Source organism: Protopterus annectens, chromosome 4.part1 (assembly GCF_019279795.1).
Source record: "Protopterus annectens isolate FY-2018-M chromosome 4.part1, PAN1.0, whole genome shotgun sequence".
Lineage (NCBI taxonomy): Eukaryota > Metazoa > Chordata > Ceratodontiformes > Protopteridae > Protopterus > Protopterus annectens.
In genome coordinates, this window is record NC_056734.1 from 212,085,552 (window position 1) to 212,103,019 (window position 17,468).

Sequence of the window (17,468 nt, forward strand, 5' to 3'; positions counted from 1 at the left end):
CCTGAAGCCTGGAAAGCAGCAAACAGCCACTGTAGTGTCATTACACAAGAACAGACCAGCTCACTGTCCTCATATGTAAAGGTATGGAATGGATTATCTGAAAACTCATTAATCCAGACACTAACTAGACAATGAAAATCTCTAAACCATGGACCCTCATCAGTTTGGCTTTGTCCTTCTTAACCTCATTAATTTCTTGAAAAAAAGTGATAGAAGTAAGAATTAGTGGTAATGTAGTGCATCCAGCATATGTTGATCTGGTCAAGGCTTTTGACACTATTCTGTATGCATGTATTATTGACAGACTTGTAAATTTGAATATTCATGAATTTGCTGTAAAGTGGCTAGATAGTCGGTGTCTGATAAAACTCATGTGGTTGGAGGCACAGGTATCTCTCCTGAAAACAAAACAGTTACCAGTGGTATATCACAGGGCTCACCTTTGGGCCTTCTCTATGTGGCATCTATTTCCCGGACCTTTAAGGTCATTGGTCTTGGTCTATGATTGTCTCAGTTTGTAGATGACTGTGAACTTGGTGTTGCTATTCATTCCTCCATTGGTGCACAGTTGCTGCAACATGGGTTAAACTGTGTCAACAACTGGTCCAAGGACAACCATCTCTAACTAAATATGAAAAATGTATTTCAGTTTATTTTGCTATAGAAAAATTCTCACATCATACCTTACAGGTGATGTCTCTCCAGTCAGATATCATGGTAAGGGATCTATGCACTCCTACAGCTAATTACTTGTCTTCATTGAAACCATCTGCAAACTAATCAAGGATCCATCCTCTAAAAACAACCCTAATATCAAAAATACCACACAAACAAACCCCATATTCACCACTAAACACTGTATAGCCCTCTCAAACTGTATACCACCCAACCCACCCTTCTCACTACAACCTGTACCTACATCCCAAATTCTAAAACTCCTAACCAAACTAAAGCCCTGCTCACTCTCTGCTGATAACCCACCACCAGAATACCTACAACTCACAGCCAGACCCATAGCTTATCCAGTCAGTATTCTCATTAATCGTTCCATCACTGAATCTTACATTCCACAGCTATGGAAAAAATCCATTATTACTCCACTACATAAAGGGGGAAATAATCATGATCTCTCAAACTACCGGCCAATCTCCATTCTCTCCCCACTATTTAAAATCCTGGAAAAATGTATACAAACCCAACTAGTAAACCACCTCATTAACAACAACCTCCTAGCTCCCACCCAACATGGCTTCCATCCAGGTCATAGCATAACCACAGCGTTACTCTCCTTCACTGATACTGTGAATAAAGCTCTTCATGCTGGCCTATCTACCTCTGTACTCCTTTTGGACCTATCAAAAGTTTTTGACACAGTATCACACCCTAAGCTATTGCAACACTTAGAGACACTTGGATGCACTCAAAGTGTGGTCACCTGGTTCTCCTCCTACCCGAGTGATAGACAGCAGTCAGTTAGATGGCAAAACCAGCAATCAGAATACCTAGCCCTCAACACAAGTGTTCCCCAAGGGTCCATTCTAGGACCATTACTCATTCATATATTAATTAATGATTTAAATAAAGCCACCCAACAAAGCATATTGATTCAATATGCTGATGATTCAACAATCATCTTCTCCTCCAGCAATTTCACTAACCTCCAGACAATCACCCAAGATGCTTTTTCCTCCATAGAAACCTGGCTAAATGATGCCCAATTAATGCTGAACACCCCACAATCTAAACTACTATTATTCTCATCAAAACCCCCAGGCACAGAATTTAAGGTACTTTCACACAACAAAACTAAAATAGAACAGGTGAAATACGCAAAAATTTTAGGAGTAATAATTGATGATAAACTCTACTTTGAACAACATATACTCAGTACAATAAAGAAAACCGATTTCAAACTAGGCAAACTATACCGACATAAACTCTACCTCAAGCAAAGAAACTAAGATAAAACTAGCTAATACCTTCCTTATACCATCCCTCATGTATGGAAGTCCCATCTTCACCAATCTCCATACATCCCTCTATCATAAGCTGGAATCATGCTACTACAAAATATCAAAATTTGTCTCCGGCATACCCATCCGCTCCCATCACTGCAATGCTATCTCAAACCTGTTCTGGCTAGAATTTCACCACTATCTCTACTATATTCAGTTAATTTTTTCCCATAAGCTAATCTTCCAACCAAATAGATGTCCAGCACTCCAATCCATCCTACACACATACACCCCTACCCGAACCATCCACTCCTTAGACATAACCCTACTTCATGTTGCCAAACCCAGTAAAAGAGAGCATTAAAAACCTACTTTTTAAATAATCCAAGTTGTACCTGTGAACTACAGCGTAAACTCAACCCCCCCCCCTTAACTTCAATAACATAAACCTCTCAACCCCATCGGATACCTCAACGTCAAGCAGTATGACACACTCATCTAATTTCTAGATTTTATAATATATATTAAACTATACTAGGGTCATAGATTAATTTCATGTGAGTTGAATAAATGTAAATACGTCTTCTGTAATTAGAATGTTTATATGTTAGTACCCCTTTGCACATCTTCAATGTTTGCACTGTTTCTGTCTCAGTTTCTCTTATATACTAATAACTGTCTAATTATCTTATAGCAGTGGATCTTTTTATACTGCTTCTGTACTGCATACTTTGTATATTGATAACTGTATTAACATTTTATGTCTGTGGAGCTTTTCTCCCCCAGACTCCACTGAAAATGTGTCCCTGACCCAGTGGGCTTTCCTGGTCAACAAATGTCAATAAAAAAATAAATAAATTTTGACCATCATTTCTCTATACTCATTTGGAAATCCATGTATCAGGCTTAACTAATTGCCAAAAAGTGTCTGTTCTAAAGCCAGTGAAGTATTGATTTTGGTTTCCTCATCTTATTTCAGCTCCTTTATTTAGTATACTGCCCCATTATTTAGTATAATGCCCCATTATTTAGTATAATGCCCACTTTCGTGTGTATTTTTTGAAAGACATTACTCAGCTTGAAAGACCTCAGAGATTCCTAACTAAACAGGTCAATGGCCTCAAATTCCTCAATTTTCCAGACAGATTGTCAGCCATCTTCCTGTGAGCGTTATTTTATAGACTCATCTATGATAACTTGCATCTAGTCTTTTAAACCAAAAAAGACCCAACCATTCTTAACTTCCTATTCCTTTGAAGAACAAATGACTCCTCAATCACCCAGTTAAAGGAACAAAACTGTCAAATGATTAATAAGACATTTTTATTATGAGAGATTCATATTTAAATATACACCCACATGTAGAGCAAACTAGCACTACATGTTAAGCAAATGAATACCATTTGTCATTTCAAGGTAAGCCTACATGGTTGAATGGGTAACTTAGATTTTCTCCAGATTAAACCTGTGTTTCCCTTCTACATATTGTTTATTAACTAGGTTTGTAAGGGTTCTATATATTGATTACCTAATACTTGCCTATAAACCCACAAATACTACAATTACCACATGCAAAAGTGACCATGTGATAGAGATTTGAATTCCTTTGAGCAAGAAAATAACTATATGCAAGCATGTTTGCAACATTTATGTTCTATTATATGCTATGTTTTAACACTTACAAAGTTTGTGACAAAAAAATCATCTTGCAACAGTATCAGCCAACCTTTATCACAAAATTAAGTATGCTTTTTGTTAACACACATGATATTCTGTAACAAAATAAACGTGGTTTCTTTTCTGTAAAGTATTATATCCTAAATTACCATTCTTTATATCAATCAATAAATTATAAATCCAAAAGTGCAGGAAACAGTCCAACAATATAAACCAAGACACAAAATCTATTTCCCTGGTGATGGAATCAAAGTATCAGAACTCTATTTTAAACTTTACAACAAAAAAACTTTTATTATAATTTGTTGAGCGCTTTCATCTAACAGTAACTAGATTTCCTCAGAACAAATGACTGCCTTTAGGCTTACAATATATATAGGGTGTGTGATTAGATAATTGTTTGATTGACCAATTTAATTCACATAATTTAAAGTGCTAGTGCAATAAAAACCTTGGTGACAATGTTAATAGTATTGTTAAAAAGTTTAAAATACATGCTCAGAATTAAAAAATAATAACATTATATAAATAATTCATTCCATTTCCTCATACTATAATTTATACATTTTCAAATACTTATATAAACTCTACTAATATAAATATAATTTCTAAAAAGAATTAATAAATGAGTGCATATTAGTAGTCTCTATAGTACTCATTTCTGATAAGTACTCATTTCTAATAAAATCTTATACCTAATGGGGAACCCTTGCACTTCCACTATATGTAAAACTTGATGTCAAGTGTAACAAATATAGTGAGGGTGAAAATCAGATGGAGAAATATCTGGCACCTTATGTTTAACATTTACCTTACCCCTAGTTTGGGTTACTGAAATCACTGTACTACATAGTGAAATGTAATAATGTGATAATGTATTGACTGCCAGCCTACTCATTGTTAACCAAGATAGGTTTTACTGATACATGATCATTTAGTCCTGGTGGCGTAGATGCATTTAGTTTTATTTGCCACCTAGTCTCCAATTCCCCCAGTTTTTTCCTAATGTTTCCTCCTCTGGGGTTTACTGTAGCTATATCTAGTATGGCAAAATAAAACATTTTGCAACTAGTACTATCTTGCAAATGTCTCCACAGGGCATTTTTTGCGTCCTTCTGTTTTATACAGTAATAATGATCATATATCCTCCCCCTTAAGCTCCTATCTATTTTTCCAACATAGTAACATTGACAATTGGCACACATAGCTAAGTACACTAAATGGGTAGTTCTACAATTTCCTCTCCTAAAATGTATTTCTGTCTTCATGACATTTTCTAATTTTTTAGTGCAGTCTTGACTTATGTACTTACATTGATTACATGTGCCACATTTGGTGGTGCCCCTCCTTTCTCTTCCGTTGTTGTCTACTTTTATTTTCCTTTCCAATTCCCCCTTTAAATTATTTCCATTCCTAGATACAAAATGGGGGATGTCTCCTACTATTTCAGTAATATTTTTGTCTATCTTTAAGATGTTCCAATTCTCTTGCAAAATTCTTTTTATGTCCATGGTCCAAGGTGTATGCTGCAGGATACAAGCTCTGGTGTATTCAATATCTGTCTCCCTAGTGTCTCCTCGTGACTTTTGTGTGTTAGTCAAGGGTCCTTTACCTAATAGGGGTACAAATTTGTTGCCCCATTCCTTTGATACATACCTAGTCACATCATTCACCAGCCATTTGGGGTATCCTCTTTGTGTAAACATGTCCCCGATAATTTTCAGTTCCCTGACAAAGTCTTCATATTCGGAGGTCATCCTTGCAGCCCTAATGCACTGTCCCTTAATTATACTCCTTTTCTGTTTTGTGGGATGAGAACTATTATATTCTAAATAGCTATTACTAAACGTCTCCTTTCTGTATATTTTACTTTTAATACTTCCATTGTCTATAGTAATGAGAGTGTCCAGATAAGCTATTTCATTTAATTCCACATTGTATGTGAATTTTAATTCTTCACTAATCAAGTTTAAACTTGTCATAAATAGTTCTAGTTCATTCCTACTGCCTTTCCAAATTAAAAAGATGTCATCCAAAAAACGGTAGTAACATGAAACAAACTGGTAATTGGTACTATTAAATATATGTTCCTCTTCCCAATCACTTAAATAAATGTTAGAAAAAATGGGGGCACACGCTGCCCCCATTGCTACTCCTTTTACTTGAATGTAATATTCTCCTTCGAACATTATATAATTATGTTTCAGTACTAGTTCCATAAATTCTACCGTAAGCTGAAATTTGTCTCTTGAGAAAATACCTGCTTTTTCCATAGACCTTTTGTAACCTGAACAACCCATCCTCTTGGGGAATACTTGAGAATAAGTCCACCACGTCTACTGTCACTAGGAGAGCACCAGGTGTAATTACATCTTGCCTCAACCTTCCTAAAAAGTCCCAGGAATCTTTGATAACATGCTTATAGGACTTATATAAGGGTTTTAACCACCCATCCACCACTTTTCCTAAATTGTAAGTCTTAGCCTTATTACCAGAGATTATGGGTCTAAAAGGGGGGTCTATTATGTTTTTGTGGATTTTGGGAATACTCACCATAGTACTAATGACAGGGGAATCCACCTTTAAATAGTCATACAATTCTTCACTTATTCTTTCTTCTATCAAAAGATCTTCTAAATATACATTGATTTTATTATATCCAATGTTCACTTCATTTCTAGAAGAAATTTCGTACTTTCCAGACTTCAATAATATTTCACTAATTTTATTTTTGTATTCCTCTTGCCCATATAGTACTATGCCTCCCCCTTTATCTGGTTTCATGACTCTTACTTTAGTGTTCTCTTGTAGTTCTTTTAATACTGTAGCCTCCAAGGTGGTCAAATTGTACTTGACTTTACCTTGATTAATTTTGTTGCTATATTTATATATTTCGTCTATAACCATTTTCTCATATACTGCTAACACATTGTTAAGTGGGGGTGTGTAGGTACTTTTCTTTTTAAACATTCCCTTATTCTCCGTACTGTTTTTGTCCTTGTCAAAAAGTACTGCTAAATTTAATTTTCTTAGATATTTTTTGACATCTATAATACAGTCTTCTACCTTAAACTTTTTGACTGGTACATATTTCATTCCTTTACTTAGTAGGGTAAAATGTTCTTTCCTTACATCTATTCCTGCATAATTGTATATGTAAAACTGATTGTATTCACTAATAATTTCACTAATTTGAACTATCCTGTTTTTATTTGTGTCAGATCCTATCTTGTGTGACCCTCCCCTATCATCCTTCTCGATGGTGGGTATGGAAATTGCTTTTTTCCCCCTTGATAGGTTTCTCTGTATGCACTGTTCTTCCCTTGCTTTAACTCTAAAAAAACATTGTCATCCCTAAAATTATCTAAAGTGTCAAGTTTATTTTCATATTTATTATGTTCATCTTTCCTGTAGTCAGATCTACCTCCATTTTGTATCTAGGAATGGAAATAATTTAAAGGGGGAATTGGAAAGGAAAATAAAAGTAGACAACAATGGAAGAGAAAGGAGGGGCACCACCAAGTGTGGCACATGTAATCAATGTAAGTACATAAGTCAAGACTGCACTAAAAAATTAGAAAATGTCATGAAGACAGAAATACATTTTAGGAGAGGAAATTGTAGAACTACCCATTTAGTGTACTTAGCTATGTGTGCCAATTGTCAATGTTACTATGTTGGAAAAACAGATAGGAGCTTAAGGGAGAGGATATATGATCATTATTACTGTATAAAAAAGAAGGACGCAAAAAATGCCCTGTGGAGACATTTGCAAGATAGTACTAGTTGCAAAATATTTTATTTTGCCATACTAGATATAGCTACAGTAAACCCCAGAGGAGGAAACATTAGGAAAAAACTGGGGGAATTGGAGACTAGGTGGCAAATAAAACTAAATGCATCTACGCCACCAGGACTAAATGATCATGTATCAGTAAAACCTATCTTGGTTAACGATGAGTAGACTGGCAGTCAATACATTATCACATTATTACATTTCACTATGTAGTACAGTGATTTCAGTAACCCAAACTAGGGGTAAGGTAAATGTTAAACATAAGGTGCCAGATATTTCTCCATCTGATTTTCACCCTCACTATATTTGTTACACTTGACATCAAGTTTTACATATAGTGGAAGTGCAAGGGTTCCCCATTAGGTATAAGATTTTATTAGAAATGAGTACTTATCAGAAATGAGTACTATAGAGACTACTAATATGCACTCATTTATTAATTCTTTTTAGAAATTATATTTATATTAGTAGAGTTTATATAAGTATTTGAAAATGTATAAATTATAGTATGAGGAAATGGAATGAATTATTTATATAATGTTATTATTTTTTAATTCTGAGCATGTATTTTAAACTTTTTAACAATACTATTAACATTGTCACCAAGGTTTTTATTGCACTAGCACTTTAAATGATGTGAATTAAATTGGTCAATCAAACAATTATCTAATCACACACCCTATATATATTGTAAGGCTAAAGGCAGTCATTTGTTCTGAGGAAATCTAGTTACTGTTAGATGAAAGCGCTCAACAAATTATAATAAAAGTTTTTTTTGTTGTAAAGTTTAAAATAGAGTTCTGATACTTTGATTCCATCACCAGGGAAATCAATAAATTATGTCATACAGAGATACCTTAATGAATCTATGCATCCTGTAAGTTTCAAAGATAAAATCTTTATATGTACACCTTTTTTGAGGGTGGGGCTTTTTTTCTCTTCACTGCATCATCCGGTAGCCCTGCACTCAATGTTCTACATCCATCACTAGGTCTACCAGCCAACTCCTTATTTCGAGATCTTTCTCTGATATAGGGCTGGGACTAGCATGGCTCTTAAGGATGTTCATGGGGTCTGGCTGCCTACATCTGCCATGTTGTTTTCCTTATGACCTTAAGACCTATCCTGTTACTCCTCCTCTGTATTAATCTCAGTGATAGTATCCAATGTGCAAATGTGCAATGGCAGCATATGGTGTGTCACTTCACCTCTTCAGCTGCTCCACCATGTTCACACTCAACCTCTCCCTATTGAGCACACCTCAGAATTACTCCAGTTCTTGTGCACACAGTCTAATGTTATAAATTGTTTCAGGCACTTCTGCTGTAAAAGCAGGACAGAATACAAAACATATGCCATAAAATTAAAGACAAAAAGTGAGTAAATAAATTATAATTGCCAATTTAGACAACTCTTGCCCCATCATTTCTCTAGCTGTAAATGGACAATGTATTTCTTATTTTGTCCTAGTTTCTCCTTTTTTTCAGAATAGAAGCTACTTATAGCTCTCGTATGTCATATTGTTTCCTCGTTGTTAACTGGACAGCCAATGTAATTGTCTTAAAAAAAATTAGCTTTGTTTCATGTTTTAAAGGAAAGTTTAACTCATGTTCATTGTTATCAATGAGTTTTGGTGAAAAGTTGCATGTCCATCCCCTTCCCCAACCCCAACACAAAGAATGATCACTTCATCTTAGAATCAGGACCTAGTTTAATATACAGATATCCATCACTAGTTAGGTGCTTTATAGTTTACACATTTGTACACATAACTCAAATATTATCAAACATTATCATGAACACCACAACTATGATCTGACTAACATCCTGGTGCAAGCTCACTCTGGGCTGCCAGAACAGCCTAGTCTTTGCCCGATTAGCACCTGACCTCCCAGTGGTTTGGTGATCTGACTGCCTCATATGCCAAGATTCCCAAACATGCAAAACTGGGGAAGGGAGCACACCAGAAAACATGAATAAAAAGAGGGAACCCCAATCATACCGCCAGTGCCTGGCAGACTGCATGCCCCTCGTGTCACTGCAACCAAAGCCCCTATTAGATGGGAGAAGAACAGAGTTGGTGGAATCACTTTTTGCTTTGCCATGCCTGATCAAGTACTGACACCAGGGCAGTTTTTTCCCTGCCAGCAGAGACTCCACAGACCTGCCTCTTCCTTTCATTGCTTCGTCCATCTGCATTATGCCACGCCTACCCAAGGTGGTGGCAGATCTGGACAAAATTTTTTCTGTCAAAAATGTCTCTTGCCCATCCCTCTCCACACCCTTTCACTAAGTATGACCACTTCATCTTGGACTCATGACTCAGTTGATTATAAAGATGACAAAATATATCCAAACGGGTATCGCCAATAATGATGAGAAGCAACAAAGTAATTAAAATGGCAAACATGACCAAAATAGCAGAATAAGAACAGTAACATTTAATAAATAAAAAAGATAAGCACTTTCATGACACATTGGTGCTTCATCAGATCATATGACAGAATGAACAAATCAGTCTTTTATCATACATTTAGTAACAAAAAGCATGTGATTTTAGAACTGGTATCGATGCGTTTAAGGTGGAGGTGTGGTTACATCAAGGATTAGCTCTGAGTCCTTTCTTATTTGCAATGGTGATGGACAGGTTGACAGAAGAGATCAGACAGGAGTCCCATGGACTATGATGTTTGCAGATGACATTGTGATCTGTAGTGAGAGTAGGGAACAGGTGTAGGAGACCCTGGAGAGGTGGAGATATGCTCTAGAAGAAGAGGAATGAAGGTCAGCAGGACTAAGACAGAATATATGTGTGTGAATGAGAGGGAGGATAGAGGAATGGTGAGGATGCAGGGAGTAAAGGTGGTGAAGGTGGATGAGTGCAAATACTTGGGATCAACAGTTCAGAGTAATGGTGAGTGTGGAATAGAGGTGAAGAAGAGAGTACAGGCAGGATGGAGTGGGTGGAGAAGAGTGTCAGGAGTAATTTGTGACAGACACAGGGGCATCTTGTGCTATAGGACTGCAGGACTGCAGACCTCGCACCTAGAAAACAAAAAGAAAACAAACCGTGAAACAAAATTAAAAAATAAAAATTATTTTTCACAAGTTCTGGAACTCCGCGCATGCGCGGACACACTCAGACTGCCCCACAAATGCCCAGGAATCTTTGCAAACTCAGACTGCCTGAGTCAGAAGTCCAGATACGGAGAAAGCATTTCTGCCCCACAGATGCCCAGGAATCTTTGCGGTGATGACCGCACAGAACAGAGGAGCTTCGGACTGCTTCATCAGCAGACAGGAGCAATCAGGAGAGAGGTGAGGTGAGTTTTAAGCTCTCATGGGCTTGGGACTTGGAGCGGGCTACTGCTTCATGGAGAGTTTGGATTTCAACTGCTGCTTCATGGATATGGAGGTAGGTGTATGGCTTGGATTTCGACTGCTGCTTTATGGATTCAGAAGTAGGTGTGTGTGTGTCTGTGTGTGATGTCCCAGTTGCTATATACTGTGTAAAATGCCCAGTTGCTATATACTGTGTAAAATGACCCCGTTGCTATATACTGGTGACTAGAGCAAACTCATGGTGGTGTGTAGGGAATACCTCAGGCTTTAACCCTGTACCTTGTATGCAGGTGTTAAGGGCCTGAATTCCCTACCCACCACCATTTGTAAAAAATTTGCAGATTTTTGCCTCATATTTGATCTGTTCTATTCCTCATCTGTGGTTTCTAAATATTTAAATGCTTGATATTTGATGGTGCAGTGGTAGCATTGTTGCCTTACAGCTGCAGGTTCTCAGGTTTGATTCTTGGCTGGGGTGCCTTCTGTGTGGGGTCTGTATCTTCTCCCTGTGTTTGTGTGGGTTTGCTTTTGTGTCCTCCCAAGTTACAAAGACATGTCTGCATTATTTCTTCCTGGGCCTCTGCTGAAAATTGTTTTTTTGTTCCAGGTCAGACTGTCCTGGTTAACAAATGTTAAATAAAATTGACAGGCATTTGAATTTCAGACTTCAGGTTTCTGAATGTTCAGTTCCTTATATATTTGATGGTGCAGTGGTAGCATTGTTGCCTCACAGCTGTAGGTTTTCTGGTTTGATTCTTGGCTAGGGTGCCTTCTGTGTGGAGTCTGCATCTCCTCCCTGTGTTTTTGTGGATTTGCTTTGGTGTCCTGCCATTTTACAAAGACGTGTCTGCAGTATTTCTCCCTGAGCATCTGCTGAAAATTATTTGTTCCGTCAGAAGTAAAACTGACAGGCATTTGAATTTCAGACTTCATATTCTTTAGAAAATACATAGTAACACAATATTTTATTCTATCAGTTTTCTAAGTTTATAAGACGAATATTTGAAATTTGACCCTATTTTTGGGACTGTATTCCCCCATTATTGGCTTCGTCCAGGTTTTTTGTGCTAAGGTTGACAGCTATGGCAAGAACTGAATTCACTGAATATGTTTGAGGGCTGTATTCCCTTATTAGTGGGTTTGTCCAGGTGTTTTTTGCTAAGAGGTTGACAGCTATGGTGAAAACTGAATTCACTAAATGATAGCCATTTAAGTTTCAGTCTTCCTGTCTGTCACAAAGCAGCTGATTTGGCGTAGTGGTATGTTGCTCTGACTGTTTTGTACAGGGACCTTGGCAGTAAAATATATGGTGGTAACACAGCATTTTTCTTTCACAAAGCAGCTGATTTGGCGTAGTGGTATGTTGCTCTGACTGTTTTGCACAGGGACCGTGGCAGTAAAATGTATGGTGGTAACACAGCATTTTATTCTAGCAACTTTCCAAGATTATACAAGCAATGTTTAATGTGTCCCTGGTTTGGGGGCTTTTGACACCCCCCCCCACCAATAAATTTTGGCTTTTTCCAGATTTCTTGTGCTGTAAAGTTGAGATGCAGTTGAGTATTGAGTAGATTTTATAAGGAGCTGAGAGCTGCTGGTGAAGAGAAGTTTACTGCTGCTTATGCTAATTCTGCTTGCATTGTTAATAGCACAACAGGTCATGTACTTGCTTTTGATGCAGAAGGCTGTGGGTTCTTCTCCCGCAAGGGGTGAATGCTGCCATTCTGAGAATGTCTTCCTTGGCAAAGTTACTAACTATGAGCCTGTTATCAGTTTGCCATCCATTTCCTATTGCAATATTACTATCTTATCATTTTTTTATGTAATATAGGCAATCTATTTCTCAGGGGCAACAGACACTTTATTTTTTGATGAAACCATGAAATATAAAGGTGTTTGCTAGCAACAAACTCTTCATTAGTTACAGATTTCTTTAATGTGGAATAATTTAGATGACTTTTACTACTTCAGAGATTCTGCATATTTACTGATAAAGGTGGACTGTAGAATTGTGCATATTTACTGCTAATGGTAGACTGTAGAAGTTTGAGCAGACTTTTATGATGGAAATGTTCTGAACTGGGCAGATTTGCCATTATAGGTGCATGCATTTTGTTTCATTGTTTACTGGAAAAATGTTCTCTGAATTGGGCAGTTTTGTCATTATTTGTGCATGCGTTTTGTTTCATTGTTTAATAAATTTAAAATGCCCTCTAACAACTGTACTGTATTGTACAATGAATATAATTTAGTACAATCAGGAAGGTGTATCAAAGAGCACATGTATGTTTCATATGCAAGGGGCCTATGATTTGAAAACAGCCCAGAATTAATCTTTATCTGCCACTGGCAAAATGTATTTTCTTTAAATGTGGGTTTCAATGAATGTGAGTTTCAAGGGCAGAGAAGTTTTAATGCTAAGTCTGTTTTCATTGTGAGACTGCATTGCTTTGTTTAGCAGATGTCTTAGTGTTTTGTGCTGTAAAATGCAAAATAAAACTTTCAATTGAAGTACAAATCATCATAGAAGTAAAGCAGTATGCACATTAGTGTATATAGTAAATGGAGTGAAATGGCCAAGTAATAGATCATTGGAATGGCTGCAGAGTGGAGGCTCCATTCGACCATGATTTTGTGAGGGGGAAGGGCGGCAAACTCAGACAGCCCCAGCTGAACTATTCCTCCCAACTGTCCAGATTTTTAAAGAATGAATAGATTTTTGCTTCTTATTTTTGGTTTGTTCCTCATAAAAATTTGTGGTTTTCTGGCAAATCATTTAGGAATTAAGTCACTAAATAATGACACACTGAGTTTCAGACTTCATAACCTTCAGAAAAATACATGCTAAAGTAAGACCTGTTATTCTATCAACTGCCTCAGTTTATAAAAGAGCAATTTTTAGTACTGTTTATATGTTTCCCCAATATATTTAGCCTTGTTAGTTTTATTGCATTAACAGGTTGAGAGGTACATGCAAATACATTGCTTTATAGAATTAGGCATAGCCAAACCTCTCAACTGTCCCTGATTTTGGCTCAAAATGTTACTCTTCTCCCTAATGATCCCTTCACAAAATAGCAATTTTGGAAGAAAACATGGAGGGTTTACAATTAGGAAATAACTGTAATAATCAGAGTTGTAGATTACTTTTATTTCAGAAATGCATGTAGATTCTTTTTTGTCAGCTGCTCCAGTTAGCAGTACTAAACAATAAATAATAACCAAAAGTTCATATCCAACGGTGTAAATCCCCCTCTGTTCAGAAACCAAACAGTAAAGAACAAGCCAAATATAAAGGCAGAGAGGTAACAAAGGCTTCTCAATGATCCATTCATAAAGTGCCTGTATCTGCAACTGGGATGTTTTCCAAGAACCAAGCTTAGATGTAAAAGCAAAAGAGTTTATTTAATAAAATTGTTGTCGGTAAGTGCTTTCGCATTTGCTTCCTCAGACCGTTAACGATATAGGTGTTGATGCCTAGTTTGGTGAGTTTATCAATAATTTCTGAGTGAGAAATGGTATCAAAAGCCTTGGCCAGATCGACGTAGGCTGTATGAACTGCCTTACCCTCATCCACAACTTTGGTGACTGACTCAGAGAAGTCAACCAGCTGCGCAGGCGTGATATACCCTTCGCAAAACCAAATTGTATGGGATCTAGAGTTTGGAGATTCCCTATATCCTTGTTAATTAGGTCCATGATGATGCACTCCATAACCTTACATATCAGACTTGTCAGGCTAATAGGGCGATAATTTCCAGGGTCTGTAGTCGCTCCACCTTTATGGAGAGGGATGACTGTAGCAGTGTGCCATTTGGAAGAGACAAAGCCTGAGGTGAGGCTGTGAGTGAACAGGGCACACAGATGTGGTGCTAGTTTACTTTGTAATTCATGTAGAACACAGCCAGGGATTTGTTGGGTCCCATTGAAGCTGTAATCTTGGCCTTGGACAATGCAGCTTTAACCTGTGCTGCAGTAATGCTGAGTGCTTGCCATTCTTCCGGTATTGAGATTGGTCCTTTGGGGGGGGTATAAAGTTGGCACTGAATCTGTGGGCTAGTATCTTGACAATATATGCTGGCTCAGTATAGGAGGTACCATTGTGCAGTAACTCAGAGCAAATCTGGGCATTGCTGTGGAGATTCTTGATATAACTATAGAAGGCTTTGTGGTTCTTTTTAGTGTCTGCTGCAATTCTGCCTTCATAGATGGCTTTGGAGGTTTTGATGCAGGAATATCAACTTTTTGTTGAGGCTAATAAGGGAATTTTTTGAGTCTTGGGGCTTCACCTTTTTCTGCAACAGTTTCTTCCTTCTGTTGTAGAGTTTATTAATGGCAGAGAACCACCGGATTGGCTTCCTTTTTTTTGGAGGAGAGCTTCTTGGTTCTGTTGGGTATGGCTAGTTCCATGCATTTATGTACATGTTCTTACAGTGCATTGGTGTATGATTAGCCAGTCATGCATCTATTTTCCATTGGCATGGGTCCTGTGAAGTTAGCCACCGTTGTATTTAGGAGTCCAAAGTCAGCTTTGGAGAAGTTTTTCATAGTGGATACCTCTGTGGGAGGTGTGGGTGAGATGTAGATTTCCATGGTGATTAGCTTGTGGTCAGATCTAACCAGGGAGGAATTGACTATTGATGTAGAGCAATGGTTGCCCATGTTAGTAATAACCAGGTCAAGGATGTTGCTTCTTCTAGTGTGGGTAAGAATGAGCTGGTCCAGGGGATTGGAAATGATGAATTTCAGGAAGCATCAGGCCAGTGCATTGGTGCATGAGTAGTTTTCCCAGCTGATGGAGGGGTAGTTGAAGTCATCTAGTATGAGAGTGTTGGGTTGGATCTTAATAGTTTTCAGGGTGCTTAGGAATGTGGAGTGAGAGTCTTGGGACATGGTTGGGGACATTTAGCAGGCTACTACTTAAATCGCCATCTTACCCAATGTTAGTTGTACCTGGAGTATCTCAGATGCGTTATGCTGGGCTACTAGTCTGGAGGTGTGCATATCCTTTATGAATATGGAGACACCACCACCTTTGGAGCTTCAGTCCATGTTCTGGGGTCGAAAGGTGTGGAATGAATTATAGCCTGGTAATGCAGGGGTGCTTTTTCTTGCTTTAAACCAGGTGTCCATTACAGCACAAATGTCAATGTTCTCCATTTTGAGGAGTGCTTTGAGCGAGTGCATCTTGAGATTTAGACTTCTAACGTTGAGCAGCATGACCCTCAGATTGCATTTATTTATAGCTGTTGCGGTGGTAATTTGGTCTTTGGAATGCCACCTAAAAATGTACAATAGGGATGGCAAGAGCCTTAGACAGTACCTGGAAACCCAGGGGTGACAGATGTAGGCCATCTCTGGCAAAGCATTGAGGTCTGTCAATCATGTCATCCCAAGCAGACAGATACTGGATCCCCTTAGAATGACACCAGAAACTTAGCTAATTGTTGAAGTCAATCATTTTTTGTTTGTACTGCAGTAACATTCTGGGTGATGGTAGGATATTGGTCAGGGCTAGGGTCATACCTGCCTGGGCCACATTATCCAAGAGCTCCTCCATGTCTTTTTTCATGTAGTCCAGGGAGGTGTGTCTCAGGTCATTCACAGCCACATGGACAGTGACAGAGTCATACTTGTACTTGTTGTGGAGTGACCTGAGTGCATGTGTTATGTGTCGGATTTTGGCACCTGATAGACAGCTGACTGTTACCTTCTCCTTATTCAACTTAGTGAGTGGGACATCAGTGTGCCTCACTATTGAGTCACCTATGATTATTGTATTGGGCAAGCTGTTTTGCCTTAGGGACTTAGGTTGAAGGGCACACTGTGTAGGTGAGCTGTGTGTCTTGTGGTTTGTGCTGTGTTGTGGTGGTGAAGTGCATTTCTGCCTTTGAGGTCCCTGCTGTTTGGGTAGATTTTTATTGATAGCCTTCATGAAGGTGGGTGTGTGGAAAGGATTGTCTGTGTACATGAAGCAGATGCTACACTGCCTTAGAATGCCCAAGTTCAACAGGTTAATAGGAGAAAGCACAGGGAACTGACCTTTAGGCATGCCAGGAGGGATGGTTATCATTACTAAGTACTGGAGCTGTTTTCTTATAGGACATCTAGTGCTGATATCACTTATGTGTGCTACAATAATTGCTACAAAAAGCCTGATGAAGTACTAGGTGAATAAGCTAATTAAAGTGTAAGAGAGAAGAGAACTAGCAAGATCTAAGGGAAAAATTGAAGAGCAGACTTTCTGGCACCAGTAATAGTTTACCGCTTTTAAACCAGAAAGTTGAAAGGAATAGAAAAACTGCCCAAATGGCCAATAAACTACAATTTCAGAGCCAGAAACTACTACTCTTGTGGTAGATAGGCTACCTAGTGCTTACCACTCCCACTTACTGGAAGGCTTCCCTCTAACACAGAAAGGTCTGGGGGAACTCAGAAACTTATAAAACAGTCCTGGATACACCAAATCTGTATCTGGACTACTCTAGTAACAGGAAAGGTAGGAAACAAGCTTAGAACTTTTTTTTTTTATTTTATTTATTTATTTTTTTCTTTGCAGCAAAAACAGTTAAAACAGTAACAAAAATACTTTAAATGCAGTGCAAACTAGCACACTTGAGTGTGTAGTAACATTAAGGCAATTTTTAAGTTATATGCTAATTGTACCAATACTAATCTTGTTTACCTGGCTTGATGTA